This window comes from Quercus robur, chromosome 6, assembly GCF_932294415.1.
Source record: "Quercus robur chromosome 6, dhQueRobu3.1, whole genome shotgun sequence".
In the NCBI taxonomy this organism is placed as follows: domain Eukaryota; kingdom Viridiplantae; phylum Streptophyta; class Magnoliopsida; order Fagales; family Fagaceae; genus Quercus; species Quercus robur.
The window spans coordinates 52856230-52873717 of NC_065539.1; the positions used below are offsets into that span (position 1 = coordinate 52856230).

The 17488-nt window shown below is 38.0% G+C and overlaps 3 non-coding genes across 3 annotated transcripts; all 3 read right to left on the reverse strand.

Annotated features, from left to right (window-relative positions):
* Positions 1-3405: 3405 nt before the first annotated feature.
* On the reverse strand, positions 3406-3602 carry LOC126690660 (U2 spliceosomal RNA). The gene has a single exon (XR_007644704.1). It is a non-coding gene; the product is annotated as a U2 spliceosomal RNA (small nuclear RNA).
* Positions 3603-6304: 2702 nt separating this feature from the next.
* On the reverse strand, positions 6305-6500 carry LOC126690661 (U2 spliceosomal RNA). The gene has a single exon (XR_007644705.1). It is a non-coding gene; the product is annotated as a U2 spliceosomal RNA (small nuclear RNA).
* Positions 6501-15787: 9287 nt separating this feature from the next.
* On the reverse strand, positions 15788-15983 carry LOC126690657 (U2 spliceosomal RNA). The gene has a single exon (XR_007644701.1). It is a non-coding gene; the product is annotated as a U2 spliceosomal RNA (small nuclear RNA).
* Between the last annotated feature and the right edge of the window lie 1505 nt (positions 15984-17488).

Sequence of the window (17488 nt, forward strand, 5' to 3'; positions counted from 1 at the left end):
TTAGAAATTAGAAATATAAACCATAAAATGCAATAAAAATAATAAATATTCCAAAGATTACCCTTGTAGGGGTCAGTTAGTCAGAAGATACTATTAAAACTGTACGAATTGGGCCTATGGCCCAATCCGATGATATTTACTAGTTCGAGGATGGTCAAATATGGTTATTATGAGAATGGTAGAAGAAGAAGAAATAAAGATTGTATATGATAAGTCCAAGATATGTCCGAGAAGAAAATTCATCTTGGAAATAGAGATCCGAGGTCAATAGGAATGTCCTATCATCCTGAACATCCTTCAAGGTTGTGTTACGATTAGAAGTCAGACATTGGATAAGGGAGGAGTAGAGGGAGGCAACAAATATCTACAAAAACTGCTACCTCCACATTAAATGCATCCCAACTAACTCTCTGGCAGCATTAATGTGGAGGTGATACCTGAATAATGGTGAAGCAGCCTTACAGCTGCTAATTGAAGGTTCTAGGAGGTGTTGGATGGGACAAGAAGGAGTTCCTAGAACCTAACCTACACGTGTGTGATGGGGATGATACCAAAATTACAATATATAGTTTAGAAATGTGACCTAAAGAGGGAAAGGGAAAAACCAAGAAATCTTTGTAATAATCCTTTGAACTCTTGTAACCTTAATCATCAACTTAACATTATAACATAGCTCCTCGGATTGTGCCGATGACAAATTTTCTTACCTTACTTGCGTTTGATTCTCTTAAATAAACAATTGTTATTTTCTTTCTTACCGAATAGAACTAGTTCTTTCATCCATACTCTATAAATTCATTGTTTGGGCTCGTTGGGCCAAAACTCAATCCTATATTGGGTCCAATCCAAATTCAGTCCTTAAAACCCTCAAATTCAAGTTTTAATGATATAAACATACTTATATTTGGAAAGAAAAAAAAATGCTACAATTTTGAATTTATATAATAATTTAAATTTAATATAACATGTTACATGTGTTCCAGGAAAGGGGAGTACAATTTTATTTTTTTTTAATATTCTTCATATGTATAAATTAGTCAACTGATTACAGTATATTTAAAAAGGCCTTTTTTAATAACATTATCCCTATTTATATAAAATAATATTATAATTATGTAATTTAAATACTCTGTTAGGTTCTAAAAGTTTAAAACAATTGGCAAATTGTAAACACAAACTTGTCTAGATATAGATGTTAGAGTCTATAGGTATTATTAGACAATGCTTAATGTGATACAAGTTAAGATTCAAGAACATACAAGCTGCAAAAAGGAGAATTCGAAATCTGCCTGGTTCGATCGATCAAAAGACAAGCTCGACCGATCGAAATATGTATCCGCAGAATTCTATTTCAACCCAAACTTTACTTAAACGTATTGGGTTTCAAGTAAAACACTACTAGTATATAAAGGAAACTCTAAGCACGTTTTTATAAGGCTTTTTCAGAGAGAGAAAAGTGTGCCTCTTTTGCATTTAGGGTTTTGTACCCAAAAAACTCTCATGTCTTTTACTGTTGTTATTTCTTGAAGAATCTCAAGATCCGGTGTTGTAGAAGTTACGGCCTTCTCTAGTCATCAAATGTGCTAATGACCTAAACCTTTTAGGGTGGTCTTGGAGTCACAAACAGGAGAGTTTATGTTTTTTATCACAAGTGTGGGTGCTTGTGCTGCAAAGGCCTAACAGAAAAGGAGTTCGTGGATTTGGAGTTTGCACATGGTCGTGTCAGTAAGTTCTACATTTGGTACTAATAAGATGTTAGTGGTCTAAATCTTATTGTAAACTTTGATTCTCTATAGTGGATTTGCTTTTTACTTTAACAATAGTTAGGTTAAATCCACCCCAGATTTTTTACTGGTTTGGTTTTCCTGAGTCATCATATCATTGTGTTATTTATTTTCCGCTGCTTTACATGATATAACTTTATTGTTTTAACCTAAATCTGAATAATAAACCTAAGTATTCATTTGGTTAATTAATTAGGTTAAACAATCTAGTTTACAAAGTTCTAAAAACATAAATACTCTTACTTTAAAAGGAGAAGCTATGAATGTGATCCTTCCACTTGAAAATTCCTTGGCTTTCCCCATTGGTGAGGTAAATTGTGTCTTAAAACCTTTTCTGATTGGTCCATAAATCGTACATAATGGTGTTCTTAAGACTAAGTGATGTGATTCCAATATAATAGGAATATAGGATTCCTAAAACTAATCTTCAAAAAAAAACACCTAAAATTAAGAGATGTGCTTCCATAATAATGATAGGAATGAGATGTTTTTTCAAACCAAATTCACAGAAGTATTCCATAAAAATTTTGAAAAATATAACCAAAAATTAATTAAAAAAATTTACATGGTAATTGATTTTTATGAAGTCAAGTACCATTAAAAAAAAAGCCGCCTACTTTGTTTAGTCATTTTAAAAAAAGACAGTCGTTTAACATGCCATCACTCTCCTTCTAATACAAGTATCCATTTTCAATACTACTCACTAATCTCTATTTCAACATGGATCCACTCTCGGCAGTCCGCGACTACACGATCCGAAACGAGCTGGATCAGATCGTCCGGTACAACCACGAGTTCCGGTTCGGGTTACTCTAGTACCAATCAACTACATGCCAACTATAGATCAAGTCAAAAAATCTAAACATTTACTAGAAGACATGACCGTAAGAAAATATCTTTGATGTATTGTATGACTTTTCTTCACTAGCAGATAAAATCTGCGCCTAAAGCTTGGTGGATTCTTGTAATCAGCAAGGTGCTAGCCATACCATACTTCGTAAAAAGATATAGACGCCCACGAATTAAAAAAGTTGTACATATCCACGCATTATTGGGACACCTATTTATGTATTATTGTACTATGAGACTTGTATTGTACTTCAAGTTAAATGAAGCAACAAGAACTAGGGAGTTATACCAAAACACAGAACTTTATTGATTCAACATGATAAAGGCAACTAGGCAAGAGACTGTCAACGTTTGCTTTTTCACTTCACACTCTTCCCCTTTCGTAATTACTAGGAAAGGCTCTGATAAGTATTCTTGTACAATAATGCTTACAACCAGACTTCACATGGTGAGTACAATAATTGGCTTACACTTCAGATAACTGTTCAATAACTTGTCTGACATTTCAAACAACTCGGATGCTATGGGAATGCATTTACTTTCATAAAGACCCGAGATTGCACCCTATATGGATCATTTGACATAGCATTAAATTTCAAATACCTGAGCACTTATCAATCAGCATTCCAGAGTCAAAGTCAGCTCTACTTTCATATAACTCTTTTGATGCGGTTGTCATTAACATACAAAAGGCTTAATGGCTGAGAAAACATACAGAAAATTTGGGGTCATCCACATAAAACAAACATGTGAAGCATTGAACTAGATTTTGGTGGGATGCGCCAGGCCCAAGCTATAGTGCAACGCATGGGCGACGCTTTAAGAGCCCCAGTAGCAAGCTACTGTGGTGGGCTCTCCCCCTCAAGAAATAAATTTAATATCGTGTGGGCCGATGACCCACATATCAGATATTAAACTGATAAGAACAGATACTACACTTGATCTTAGCCAAAAGGCCGAGAAAGGTATGAGTGTTTCTGTCACACATGCCATCTTTTATTGTCCAACTCGTCCTGGTTCTCCTTTTCTGGAGGCAGTGTGGGACAATACTGCGGTAACCTATGTAAACTTCTCTTACATATAATTTTGTATTTCTGGCAGAGATGTAAAATACAAAGCTCAAAGTTCAACCAGTTTTGTATTATCAGATTCGATTCTTGTGATTGAGCCTGATTAGGCTATTGAGTCTAAAACAGATCGAAACTTTGGGTATAATACATAATTTACGAGATTATCAAAATGATGCTCCGTAAGTGGCTGTCCAGAGAGAAAAAAAAAAAAAAAAAAAAAGAATAGACGATTTTTTGCAGCATTAAATGGCAGGAATGTAACCTGTTACCATTGCAAGGATGATGGATGCTAATGACAACATTCAATGTGTTACAATTCCCAAGATGATTGTGGCAACTGCAGATTCACAATACAGAAATATGGTTTAGATAATGCGAATGTTTTGATTTAAGATTTTGAAAGTAAAAAGAACATTTAAACCATATCATTTATTAACTAAAAATTTTACAAAGTGACATGATTGATTAGTTTCACATCAATAATAGTACAAAATTTACTACATAAGTCTTACAAATCTATATCTATATATCTATATAATATTTAAAAGTTAAAGCGCAATATTTATTGTTGTTATGTTCCTTTTGAGCCACATTACCATAAAACTTTGATCCATTCAATGAATTGGGAACACTTTAGCTTGTTCGGTCCATTTAGTATATTCAGTTTTATTCTCTCCATTTTGGTCCCCTTCGGTCCACCTTGGTCTTATTCGGTTTATTCGATCCAATTAGGTCTTATCGGTCCATTCGGTCTATTTGGTCCACTTCGGTTCACTCAGTCCATTCCGATACTTTGGTCTATTTGGTCCACTTCGGTCCATTTTTATACTTCAGTCCACTTCAGTCTTATTCAGTCTAATTCGGTCCATTCAGTTTCCCAATTTGCCCCTGAATTCTTCAATTATTGCGACTGAACCATTTCCCCCAAATTTCTCTGAACAAAACAACACCCAATTGCTCAAACATGAGATCGTCGATTTCATGAGGGTGATGGTGCCATTGAAGGATCGAGAATCATTGTTGGAGTGTAAGTAGAGGGATTAAATTATGTAATTTAAATATCTTAATTAAATTATGTTTTTCATATATATTTTACTATGTATTGTTGTTGAGTGCAAAATACATTATATGTTCCATTACATAAAAATTATAACATAGAAAATACTTTTAAATAATGGTGTTCTTAAGAGTAAGTGAAGTGACTCCAAAATAATAGGACAATAGGATTCCCAAAACTAATCTTCTAAAAAAAAAAAAACACCTAAAATTAAGAGATGTGCTTCCATAATAATGATAGGAATGAGATTTTTTTTCAAACCAAATTCACAGAAGTGCTACTTAAAAAATTTGAAAAATATAACCAAAAATTAATTAAAAAAAATTTACATGGAAATTGATTTCTATGAAATCAAGTACCATTAATAAAAAAAAATTAAAAATAAATAAATAAATAAAAAACAACAACAACAACAGATGCCTACTTGGTTTAGTCATTTAAAAAAAAAAGACAGTCGTTTAACATGTCATCTCTCTCCTTCTAACACTAGCATCCATTTTCAATACTACTCACCTCTCTCTCTCTCTCTCTCACAACATGGATCCCCTCTCAACGGTCCGCGACTACATGATCTGAAATGAGCTAGATCGGATCGTTCGGTACAATGACGAGTTCCGATTCTGGTTACTCTAGTACCAATCAACTACACGCCAACTATAGATCAAGTCAAAAAATCTAAAGATTTACTAGAAGACATGACCATAAGAAAATACCTTGATGTATTGTATGACTTTTCTTTACTAGCAGATGACATATCTTTGCCATCATTACACAAAAAAGAATATCACAACCTCATTGAACTAAATGGAAGGATGAGATATGCATGCCTGAAGCTTGGTGGATTCTTGTAATCAGTAATAAGGTGCTAGCCATACCATACTTTGTAATCAGTATAGACGCTCAAATTTAAAAAGTTGTACATATCCATGCATTATTGGGACACCTATTCATGTACTACTGTACTATGAGACTTGTATTGTCCCTCAAGTTAAATGAAGCGACAAGAACTAGGGAGTTACACGAAAACACAGTTTTAATTGATTCAACATGATAAAGGCAACTAGCTAGGCAAGAGACTGTCAACGTTTGCTCTCACTTCACACTCTTCCCCTTTCTTAATTACTAGGAAATTAAAGGCTCTGACGAGTCTTCTTGCACAATAATGCTTACAACCAGACTTCACATGGTGAGTACAATAATAGGCTTACACTTCAGATAACTGTTCAATAACTTGTCCAACATTTCAAACAACTCGGATGCGATTGGAATAATTGCATTTACTTTCATAAAGACTCGAAGGATGCAGATGCTCTCTACATGGATCATTTGACATAGTTGGATGCTACACACATCAGACGGTCAACAATACATTAAATTTCAATTACTTGAGCACTTATCAATCAGCATTCCAGAGTCACAATCACCTCTACCTTCATTCTACACTTTTTGATGAGGCTGTCTTTAACATACAGAAAGCTTAATGGCTACAGAAAATTTGGGCCATCCACATAAAGCAAACATGTGAAGCTTTGAACTAGAATTGGGTGGGGTGCGCCAGGCCCGAGCTATAGTGCATCGCAGGGGCGACGCTTAAGAGCCCCAGTAGCAAGCTATTGTGGTGGGCTCTCCCCCTCAAGAAATAAATTTAATATCGTGTGGGCCGATGACCCACATATCAGATATTAAACTGATAAGAACAGATACTACACTTGATCTTAGCCAAAAGGCCGAGAAAGGTATGATTGTTTCTGTCACACATGCCATCTTTTAATGCCCAACTCGTCTTGGTTTTCCACTTCTGGAGGCAGTGTGGGACAATACTGCGGTAACCTATATACACTTCTTTTTTACATCTAATTTTGTATTTCTGGCTGAGATTTCAAATACAAGCTCAAAGTTAAACCAGTTTTGTATTAACAGATTCAATTCTTGTTATTGAGCCCCTGATTAGGCTATTGAGTCTAAAACAGATCGAAACTTTATGTATAATAAATAATTTACGAGATTATCAAAATGATGCTGCGTACTGTCCACAGAGAGAGAGAGAGAGAGAGAGAACAAAAAACAAGAAGAAAAATAATAGAGAAACTTTTGCAGCATTAGTGGCAGGAAATGTGGCCTGTTACCATTGTAAGGATGATGGATGCTAATGACAACATTCAATATGTTACGATTCCCAAGATGATTATGGCTTCTGCAGATTCAATATAGAAACATTATGGTTTAGAGTTAATTTATACATGACACAAGGAACATTCTTCTTTAATCAAATAATAATATCTTTTAAATAATGCATTTTATGGATGTTTTCATTTAAAATTTCTACAGTAAAAAGAACATTTAAAGTTTTAAACTAAATCATTTTTTAACTAAAAATTTTACAAAGTGACATGATTGATTAGTTTCACATTAACAATAATACAAATTTTACTACATATAAGTCTTACAAATCTATATTTATATAATATCTAAAAATGAAGCGTAGTATTTGTTGTTGCTACTCTACTTTGGTCCATTTGATTAATTGGGTCCACTTCAGTCCATTCGATCTACTTTGGTCAATTCAGTCCATTCGTTTTACTTTTCTCCAATTCAGTTATATTCGGTCCATTTTATTCAACTTCGGTTCATTCACTTGGTCCAATTTAATCTTTTTTGGTAAATTGGTCCATTTAGTCCAATTCGATCTTATTCGATCAACTCAATCCAATTCGGTCTTATCGGTCCAAATTTAGTCTTATTCGGTCCACTTCGTTCCATTCAGTCTTATATCGACCATTCGATCCAGTTCTGTCTTATCAGTCCATTTAGTCCATTCCGTCCACTTGGGTTTATTCGGTCCTATTCTATCCACTTCAGTCCAATTCGGTCTATTTGGTTCACTTCAGTCCAATTCAATCCACTTTAGTCCTTTCGGTCCATTTCGTAGACTTCGGTCCACTTTGGTATTATTCAGTCCAGTATGGTTACATTTGGTCTACTTAGGTCCATTCAGTCTACTTGGTCCAATTCGATCCACATCTGTCCATTTGGTTCACTTTGCTCCAATTTGGTCTTATTCGGTCCATTTTGGACTAATTGTGCCTTAAATGTATTCTTTTTGTAGGTTGCTTTTTTAGTTTTGGGTTGATTTTTTTTTTTTTTTCCACAAAATTTTTTGGGCCAAACTCTTTAGTTTTGAGCTAAAAATTAGGCATTATAAATTAGAGATAGGGGCCCTAAAAATGAAATAAAAATAATAAATATTCCAAAGATTATCTTAAAATTCAAGTTTCAATAATATAGGCATTATACTTTTATTTGGAAAGAAAAAAAAAAAAAAAAGCTGCAATTCTAAACGTATATAATAATTTAAACTTAATGTAACATGTTACATGTTGGAATGATGGTGTACATTTTTTTATAAAAAATATTCTTGATATGTTCAAATTAGTCAACTGATTATGGAATATTTAACAAGCCCTTTTAGTAACATCAACTTCATTTATATATATACCACAATGTATTGTTGTTGAATGCAAAATACATTATATGTTCCATTACATAAAACTTATAAAAAAGAAAATATTTTTAAATAACACATGCACTATTTAACCTACAAATTTTACATTATATTCTTATCAAATAATTATATTACATTTTCCCTTAACTTGTGTAGGTTTGCAACTAGCATGGATGAAAATGAAAAACATTCTTAAAGCAATTAGAAAGGAAAATAGTCGATCCTTTATTTTTCAACAAATAAAAAATATATATAATAATCATATAACATCTTCAAATTAGGGATGACAATAGGGTGAGATGAGGCCGAAGGAAGGAGTCTTCACCCCGCCCTGAATGGTTTTGTCTTACCCCATCCTGACCCCGTCTTGCATGGCAGGGCAAATTTCTTTGCCCCATCCTCACCCCTTGGGGCTTCGCAAGGCCCCACCCCGTGTTGAAAAACTTTACTTCGTATTAAAATGTCACACCTTGCTACATAGCTATTAATTAAAAAAAAAAAAAAAAAAACTTGTTTCATTAACATAAATATTCTTAAAACTACAATTAAATTATCAAAATAATTTTTAATAAGGACTGAATAATATTATCCAAAGTGTTTAACAAGATAATATCAAAATAAAATAAAATAAATAAAAATCTTAATATTCATGCATTTAAATACTTAGTAATACAAACTAAGTTTTCAATACTAATAGAGCGGGGCGGGGCTAAAAGCCTAAACCCATCCCCACCCTGCCCGAATGTGTAGAAAAAAAAAAATCTTGCTCCATTCTTGCCCCACCACCTTTATAGGGCAAGAAAAAACTCTCGTGGGGTGGGACGGGTCAGGGCAAGGCAGGGAGAAATTGTCAAGCCAATTTACTTGATCGTAGACATTTTTGGAATACCTAGGGATAAATTGACAATTTTTATAGAACTTATTGTAAACCTCCTTCAGATATAAATTCATCTAATTTAGAGGGGAAGAATTTGCAGCAGTGTCTCAATTTCAATTCAAACATGAGTTTGATTCGCACTCCTTATTCTGAGAAATATTTACCTTCTGAAAAGAGGAAAAAATGGAGTCTTTATTTAAAGAAAAGCCTTGAGATGGGGTAGATGTATAGAACATTTTAACGAGAGAGTGCTTTTTCAACTCTCTCAAAATGGAATCTGTGGGGCCCAACAATATATGGGCCAGGCCCACTTGTTCACGGGAAGCTTTAAGGCCCAAGCCGAAGGAGGTGGTAGTCCAGGCTCATTAGTGTAAAGCACAAATGGGCCCAGAGAGGCAGCCGAGGACGGTGCAGCCCTCGGCTGGTCCAAAGCTCCACCAAGAAAAGGGGCAAAAGCGGCATAGGGACAATCTTAAAAGAAAATCTGAAATATCTAGGAAAGGCTGCCCTTACTGCCTTTCCCAGACTGAGTTTTGCACCTAACAGAGCCGTGTTCTTTAGCTTTATCAACTACTCCCAACGACTTGGGTCTGGGACAGATGGGACAAGTATCAGTCTTGGAAAGGTTGACCCTACACGTGGACGAAGGAAATTGAACGCATGCTAGTATAAAAGAAAAAATATGTAACCTAAAAGGGGGCTGGAATCCCACTAGGAAAAAGAGGGTTCCTGAGGTGAATACACCTGAGCCATGTAAGAACACCTTAACAAAAACCACCGCCGGGTAAACACGACTTAGCCTTTCGATCCCACTCTCTACAAATGATATTGTATAGGCCCATTCACGTCCTGACGCAACAACTATTATGGTTCGTTTCGGAATGTGACCCTACAATTGGCGCCGTCTGTGGGGAGGCTTGCGTGTTAGCTCGAACGGTGGTGAAGTTGAGCTTCTGTTGAACAAGGGACTACGAGGGTGTCTTTATCACCGGCGACACATTGTTGCTATTCCAACATAAGTTCCCACTAGGGGCTACGTTCCACGGTGTCAATAACATGGGCAAGTCTAGGGGCTTCAAACATCAGGCTAGCTTCCCCCACCTTATTCGAGGAGCTAAACCTTCGGAAGATAAATGAATAAAGAGAATACAAGTTTTGGACACAACCAAGGCCTTGTATGGTCCTCGGACCCAAGCCTCTGGGGAAACCAACTACTTACAAAGAGAATACAAGTTTTGGACAGAACCAAGGCCTTGTATGGTCCTCGAACCTAAGCCTCTGGGGAAACCAACTACTTACAAAGAGAATACAAGTTTTGGACAGAACCAAGGCCTTGTATGGTCCTCGAACCCAAGCCTCTGGGGAAACCAACTACTTCCAAAGAGAATACAAGTTTTGGACAGAACCAAGGCCTTGTATGGTCCTCGGACCCAAGCCTCTGGGAAAACCAACTACTTACAAAGAGAATACAAGTTTTGGACAGAACCAAGGCCTTGTATGGTCCTCGGACCCAAGCCTCTGGGGAAACCAACTACTTACAAAGAGAATACCAGTTTTGGACAGAACCAAGGCCTTGTATGGTCCTCGGACCCAAGCCTCTGGGGAAACCAACTACTTACAAAGAGAATACAAGTTTTGGACAGAACCAAGGCCTTGTATGGTCCTCGGACCCAAGCCTCTTGGGAAACCAGCTACTTACAAAGAGAATACAAGTTTTGGACAGAACCAAGGCCTTGTATGGTCCTCGGACCCAAGCCTCTGGGGAAACCAACTACTTCCAAAGAGAATACAAGTTTTGGACAGAACCAAGGCCTTGTATGGTCCTCGGACCCAAGCCTCTGGGGAAACCAACTACTTACAAAGAGAATACAAGTTTTGGACAGAACCAAGGCCTTGTATGGTCCTCGGACCCAAGCCTCTGGGGAAACCAACTACTTACAAAGAGAATACAAGTTTTGGACAGAACCAAGGCCTTGTATGGTCCTCGGACCCAAGCCTCTGGGGAAACCAACTACTTACAAAGAGAATACAAGTTTTGGACAGAACCAAGGCCTTGTATGGTCCTCGGACCCAAGCCTCTGGGGAAACCAACTACTTACAAAGAGAATACAAGTTTTGGACAGAACCAAGGCCTTTTATGGTCCTCGGACCCAAGCCTCTGGGGAAACCAACTACTTGCAAAGAGAATACAAGTTTTGGACAGAACCAAGGCCTTGTATGGTCCTCGGACCCAAGCCTCTGGGGAAACCAACTACTTGCAAAGAGAATACAAGTTTTGGACAGAACCAAGGCCTTGTATGGTCCTCGGACCCAAGCCTATGGGGAAACCAACTACATAAAAGGAAAACTGTGTTACATGGATTCTCTAGCTTGCCCTTGGATCCTCAACACTAAAGGGACCAGTATGGAATGGAGTAACGTGTTTCCAAAAGCATAACTGAAGTCATGCAATGCTCGGTCACTCCCTCGGATGAATTATTTAGAATTTGTCGTCCTCAGACAATATTCTCGCGCTTATTACAGAACGTTCAAACGTTATCTCGATTAGTTTCCTAAATTCAACTTACTATGAGTTATTATTATTATGCCTAATAGTGTCGGTAGAGTAGAATTAGCTGAATTGTGTTTCAAGAGTTCTTGCTTTAAATACCGCTGAGGAGAAACACACACATGGAGCACACCAACTCACAAAGTAGTGTTATCAAAGGAACAGCATTCAAAACAAGTAAAGAAATCGCCATTTTTTACTAAAGCAAAGAAATAGTACAGCGTACAATGAAAAGCTAGAATCAGTTTGTGTCAAAGCTCACTACATAACCAAAAAGAAAGGAAGATACAAGAGAATAAAGTAAAGCCGAGGAAGTAGATCAGAGGAGAGGTTGGCTACAGCTCCAAGACCTTGTTCTTCCTCAACGCTTTCACTTGCCCACAACTCAAACAGCAAAAGAGACCCAACTTGAGCCTGACACCGCTGAAGGAAAGGTGCAAGGAGTTGGAAGTTGAGGGGCTTTCTCTAAATATTCGCCCGCCACAAGGCAGAGGCGCTGATGGCGGAGAATCTTTCTTCTGACACACCAAAGTTCTGGTATGAACAGAACCTGCTTCGGATTTTGACTAAAAGAGGGAGAGACATCCTTTCTCCTCGATTGAAATGGAGTACTCTCTTGAACTTATGCTTCCTGTGCCCATACCTCACCATTTTTAGTCTCATAAGGGCACGGCGCTTCGGTGGCGGAGAGATTTCCTTCTTCCCAACCCTCGCCTCAGACATATTGTGCTAAGGGAGGACAGCACTGAGTATAGGAGCTGTGATTTGGGAGAAAACTAAAGAATTGGTGTGAGGATGAAGTAACTTTCTCTCCTATTTATTTAAAGAGATAAGGTGGTGGCATTTAATTCACGCAGCGTCCCAAGGAACGCTACAGACAAGATGGCGTAGGCTCAATCTCCAACGCCACCTGCAACCAGGGGATTAAAGGAGTCTCTGGAAGGTGCACCTCGAACATTGGGACGCCAAAAAGTACTACGTAACCAAAAACTACCTAAATACCCTTTAAGTTGTGGGCCAAGTGAATTCGCGGCCCAGGCCTGTTCTACATGGGGGCCCAGGGGCGATGGCCCACACCGAGGAATAACTGTTGCCGAGGACAACTTCCTGCTCGGCACCTCGTGAAGTACCTGAGGAAAGGAAGAAACTGAACTCAAAGAGTCTTGGACAGAACCTAGGCCTTGTATGGTCCTCGGACCCAAGCCTATGGGGAAACCAAGTACTGAGAAAACCTAAGTTTCAGACAGAACCTAGGGTTTGCATGGTCCTCGGACTCAAGCCTATGGGGAAACCAAGTAATAAAAATATATATATATATATAATAAAAAAAATTAAAAAAAAATAAAATCTAAGTTTAAGACAGAACCCAGGTGTTACGAAGTCCTCGGACTCAAGCCTTTTGGGAAACCGACTACTCGAATGGGGAAGGTTCTCGGCTCAAATACTGTGAAAGGTTAAAGCCAGTGTGTTAAAAAGATGGCGAAACGACCCAACTTTCATTAACCTAAGGAAACTGTCCTTTTGGCGAGTGAAATGTCCTCGGATAGTTATTTCCTACACTGTATCGAGCACTTAGTCCTCATCTTGGCTAATTTTAAGGTGAGTTTCGTTCCTCACTGGTCGGCTTTGCTATGTTAAATAATTTTATTAAAGTTATGGTGACACCTTTTTATTAACAAATATTTCAGCCTTAGTTGTCATTAATTCAAATGCTATATTATTGTGCCGAGCAGCGTGTGTAAACTTATAAAACATAAAAACAAAACATGCGAAATAAATGAATAGCAACTTTTATTAATATGGAAAGTTGTTACAACGTACAAAGAAGGGCTTAAACAAGCCTCTACAAAAGGTGAACTGCCGAAGCAGCAATAACCACTGCAATACAGATAAGTAAACAGTCAGGTGCCTTTTAAACTCGCCATCAAAGCTTCTCCAATCTCTGCCTCAGTACTGCTCGTATCAGGAGAAGAACCTTTTTTAGAAAAAGATAAAGGAGAAGGAAGAAGAATTGGAACACATGGAAGCACTTCAGCAAGCTCTTGTCACCAAAAAGCACAAAGGAAGAAGAAGATGGAGGACATGAGCAGAAGATGGAGGAGATGAATGAGGAAGATGGAGGACATAAGCAAGAGAAGGAGGAGAAGAAGAGGGAAGAAATGAAAAGAAGGAGAAAGGAGCAAAAGAGAGAGAAGGAAAAGCCCCAGGATGGAGCTGGAGGTGGAAAGAAGAAGAAAGAAAAGTAAAGGGTGGCGCCAGTGAACGAAGAGAGGAAGAAGCAGGGGCATTTAGTCCCTGCCCCAGTCCTGACTCCTAGCACACTGGTACCACATTAGATATGCTCATGAGAGAGCGGGTGGTGATGATGCTGTGTGTCCTCGGCTCAGTCACGTCGAAGGTGCGACGTGACGAGTTCCTGCTTCGGATTTTGGCTGAAAGGTAGGCAAGACAAATCTTAAGTCTCCGCCATCCTTGCCCCGACCGATCTATCTCGAGCTTGGCCAGAACAAGGTATTTTTGGGAGAGAGAAGGTTTCTTCATCACCTATGACTGTGGCGAACGTATTACGAGTCGAGGTATAATCAAAGGGTAAATGTAAATTCTGGGAAGAATCTAAGGACTTCAGTTTTCTGGGGGATTAAGGGATTCACATATGGAAAAAACAACTCATGTCCACCCTCTTTATATAAGGGACGAAGAGGATGGCATTAAATGTGTTCAGATCTTCAAGGAAATCTGCCAGCGAGAATGCGCCTGTTCCGCTCCCCCACGTCATCAGCAGCCATTGAATTTGAGAGGTCTCGTGAAGGGAAAACATTAAAGACCTACTTCGGATAGCCAAACGGACAGAACGTATCAAGGCTAAATCAAGAAGGATATCTCGTAGATCGAAGCGTTCCCTGGGCATTTGGAGAATTGCCAACGCCAGGGAAGGGTCGAATTAAATGAGCCGTAATAAAAGCTCGGGGTTACCAAAACCCCCCTCTCCAACTAAAAGGTCGGACAGCAGGGTTTTGAGGGGCTATTGTGGGGCCCAACAATATATGGGCCAGGCCCACTTGTTCACGGGAAGCTTTAAGGCCCAAGCCGAAGGAGGTGGTAGTCCAGGCTCATTAGTGTAAAGCACAAATGGGCCCAGAGAGGCAGCCGAGGACGGTGCAGCCCTCGGCTGGTCCAAAGCTCCACCAAGAAAAGGGGCAAAAGCGGCATAGGGACAATCTTAAAAGAAAATCTGAAATATCTAGGAAAGGCTGCCCTTACTGCCTTTCCCAGACTGAGTTTTGCACCTAACAGAGCCGTGTTCTTTAGCTTTATCAACTACTCCCAACGAATTGGGTCTGGGACAGATGGGACAAGTATCAGTCTTGGAAAGGTTGACCCTACACGTGGACGAAGGAAATTGAACGCATGCTAGTATAAAAGAAAAAATATGTAACCTAAAAGGGGGCTGGAGTCCCACTAGGAAAAAGAGGGTTCCTAAGGTGAATACACCTGAGCCATGTAAGAACACCTTAACAAAAACCACCGCCGGGTAAACACGACTTAGCCTTTCGATCCCACTCTCTACAAATGATATTGTATGGGCCCATTCACGTCCTGACGCAACAACTATTATGGTTCGTTTCGGAACGTGACCCTACAGAATCTATTCCAAACATATATGTCATGTTTCCTTACTTTAACAGAGTACAGATATTTAAATTTGATATTTTTAGATACTTTTTCAGTCGTTTAACATGCCAACTCTCTCCTTCTAATACTAGTATCCACTTCAGTACTACTCACTAATCTCCACCGATCTTCACCTATATAGATTCTAAAGTGGGTGATGGCAATGATAGTAACCATGCCACCATCTTTGTATGAATAAGAACGGTTATGAAACCATAAGTCCATAGCGCAAATTTCAACAAGTGAATAAGCCACGACTTTTTTCCGAGTATCTTTTTTTGAGAAGGTCCGAGTATCTAAATAAGTCAATAATTCTTGGGTTAAAAAACAATTATCGTCTTTAAAAATGCAATTGTTTAAGAAAATAGAAGAGTAGGGATTCTGGGACTTCCAATATACCAGTTGATCAATGTTTGAACTAGAATTGGGTGGGGTGCGCCAGGCCCGAGCAATAGTGCAACGCATGGGCAACGCTTAAGAGCCCCAGCAGCAAGCTACTGTGGTGGGCTCTCCCCCTCAAGAAATAAATTTAATATCAAGTGGGCCGATGACCCACATATCAGATATTAAACTGATAAGAACAGATACTACACTTGATCTTAGCCAAAAGGCCGAGAAAGGTATGAGTCTTACAGTCACTCATGCCATCTTTTATTGTCCAACTCGTAAAGGTTCTCTTCTTCTGGAGGCAGTGTGGGACAAATACTGCGGTAACCTATCACTTCTTTTTTACATCTGATTTTGTATTTCTGGCTGAGATGTCAAATGCAAAGCTCAAAGTTAAACCAGTTTTGTATTAACAGATACGATTCTTGTGATTGAACCTGATAAGGCTATTGAGTCTTAAACAGATCGAAACTTTGTGTACAATAAATAATTTACGAGTTTATCAAAATGATGCAGCGTAAGTGGCTGTCCAGAAAAAAAAGAACAGATGATTTTTTTGCTGCATTAATGTAGCCTGTTACCATTGCAAGGATGATGGATGCTAATGACAACATTCAATGTGTTACAATTCTCAAGATGATTGTGGCTACTTCAGATTCAATATAGAAACATGGTTTAGAGTTTATACACGACACAGGAACATTCTTCTTTAACAAGTGAAAGATTGAAAGTTTCAATATTATGAAGTGATTTGACGATCACCAGTAACAAAAACTCAATTCACCTTGGCCTTCCAGATTTTTTGATATGCAGTTTGACTTCATCATTGATGGATGAGCCTTATGATAGAATCACACGAAAAGTTGAAGTTCTCAAAAGAAGATGCAAGAAACTTTACATTATTCGTAGCATATTGTTGTGGTATAATATGAATGAAAAGGAACAACATTCTATATAATACAATCAGTAAGGGAAGTTGTCCATCCTTTGTTCTTACTTAGACAAATAAACAAAATATATATTATATAATGATTATCCAACATCTTGGGATTTTGTAGACAATTGTTGGAACCCACCTCCCCTACCCCTTTTTGTTAAAGTTAACTTTATTGCAACCATCAGTGTCAGTGATGACAAAGCAAAATCGTAAGGGAGAAGTCCTGGCTTTATTGATGTTTAGGGGTTGTTTGGATTTAGTATTTTCCATCACCTATCACTCTGTTTTCATCACCTATAACTCAAAATTGGTGGGTCCCACAACTGTTTGGTTTGTTTGGATTTGTTTTCAGTTTTTGTTTCCATCACTTAATTCTCTGATTTTTGAGTAATGAGTTATGAAAATTGAAAACAACTTTTAGGTGTTTTTGAGTTATGATGACATTTTAGTAAATACACACATATTTGAGGGACCCACAGTCAGAGAGTAGTCAAATCTGGTCTGGACCGTCTGGTCTTCTTCTTCTTCTTTTTTCCTTTCACGCTGAGTTTGGTCTTCTTTTTCTTCTTCTTCTTCTTTTTTTCTTCTTCTTTTCTTTCCTTTTCACACTGGGTTTTTTTTTTTTTTTTTTTCTTTCACGCTGGATCTGGGCTTGATTTCTCTATTCTTCTACTCTTCTTCTTCTTCTTTTTCTTTCCTTTTCACATTGGGTTTCTGGGTTTGGTTTCTTTTTCTTTTTTTTTCTTTCACACTAGGTCTGGGCTTGGTTTCTCTATTTTTCTCTTCTTCTTCTTCTTCTTCTTCT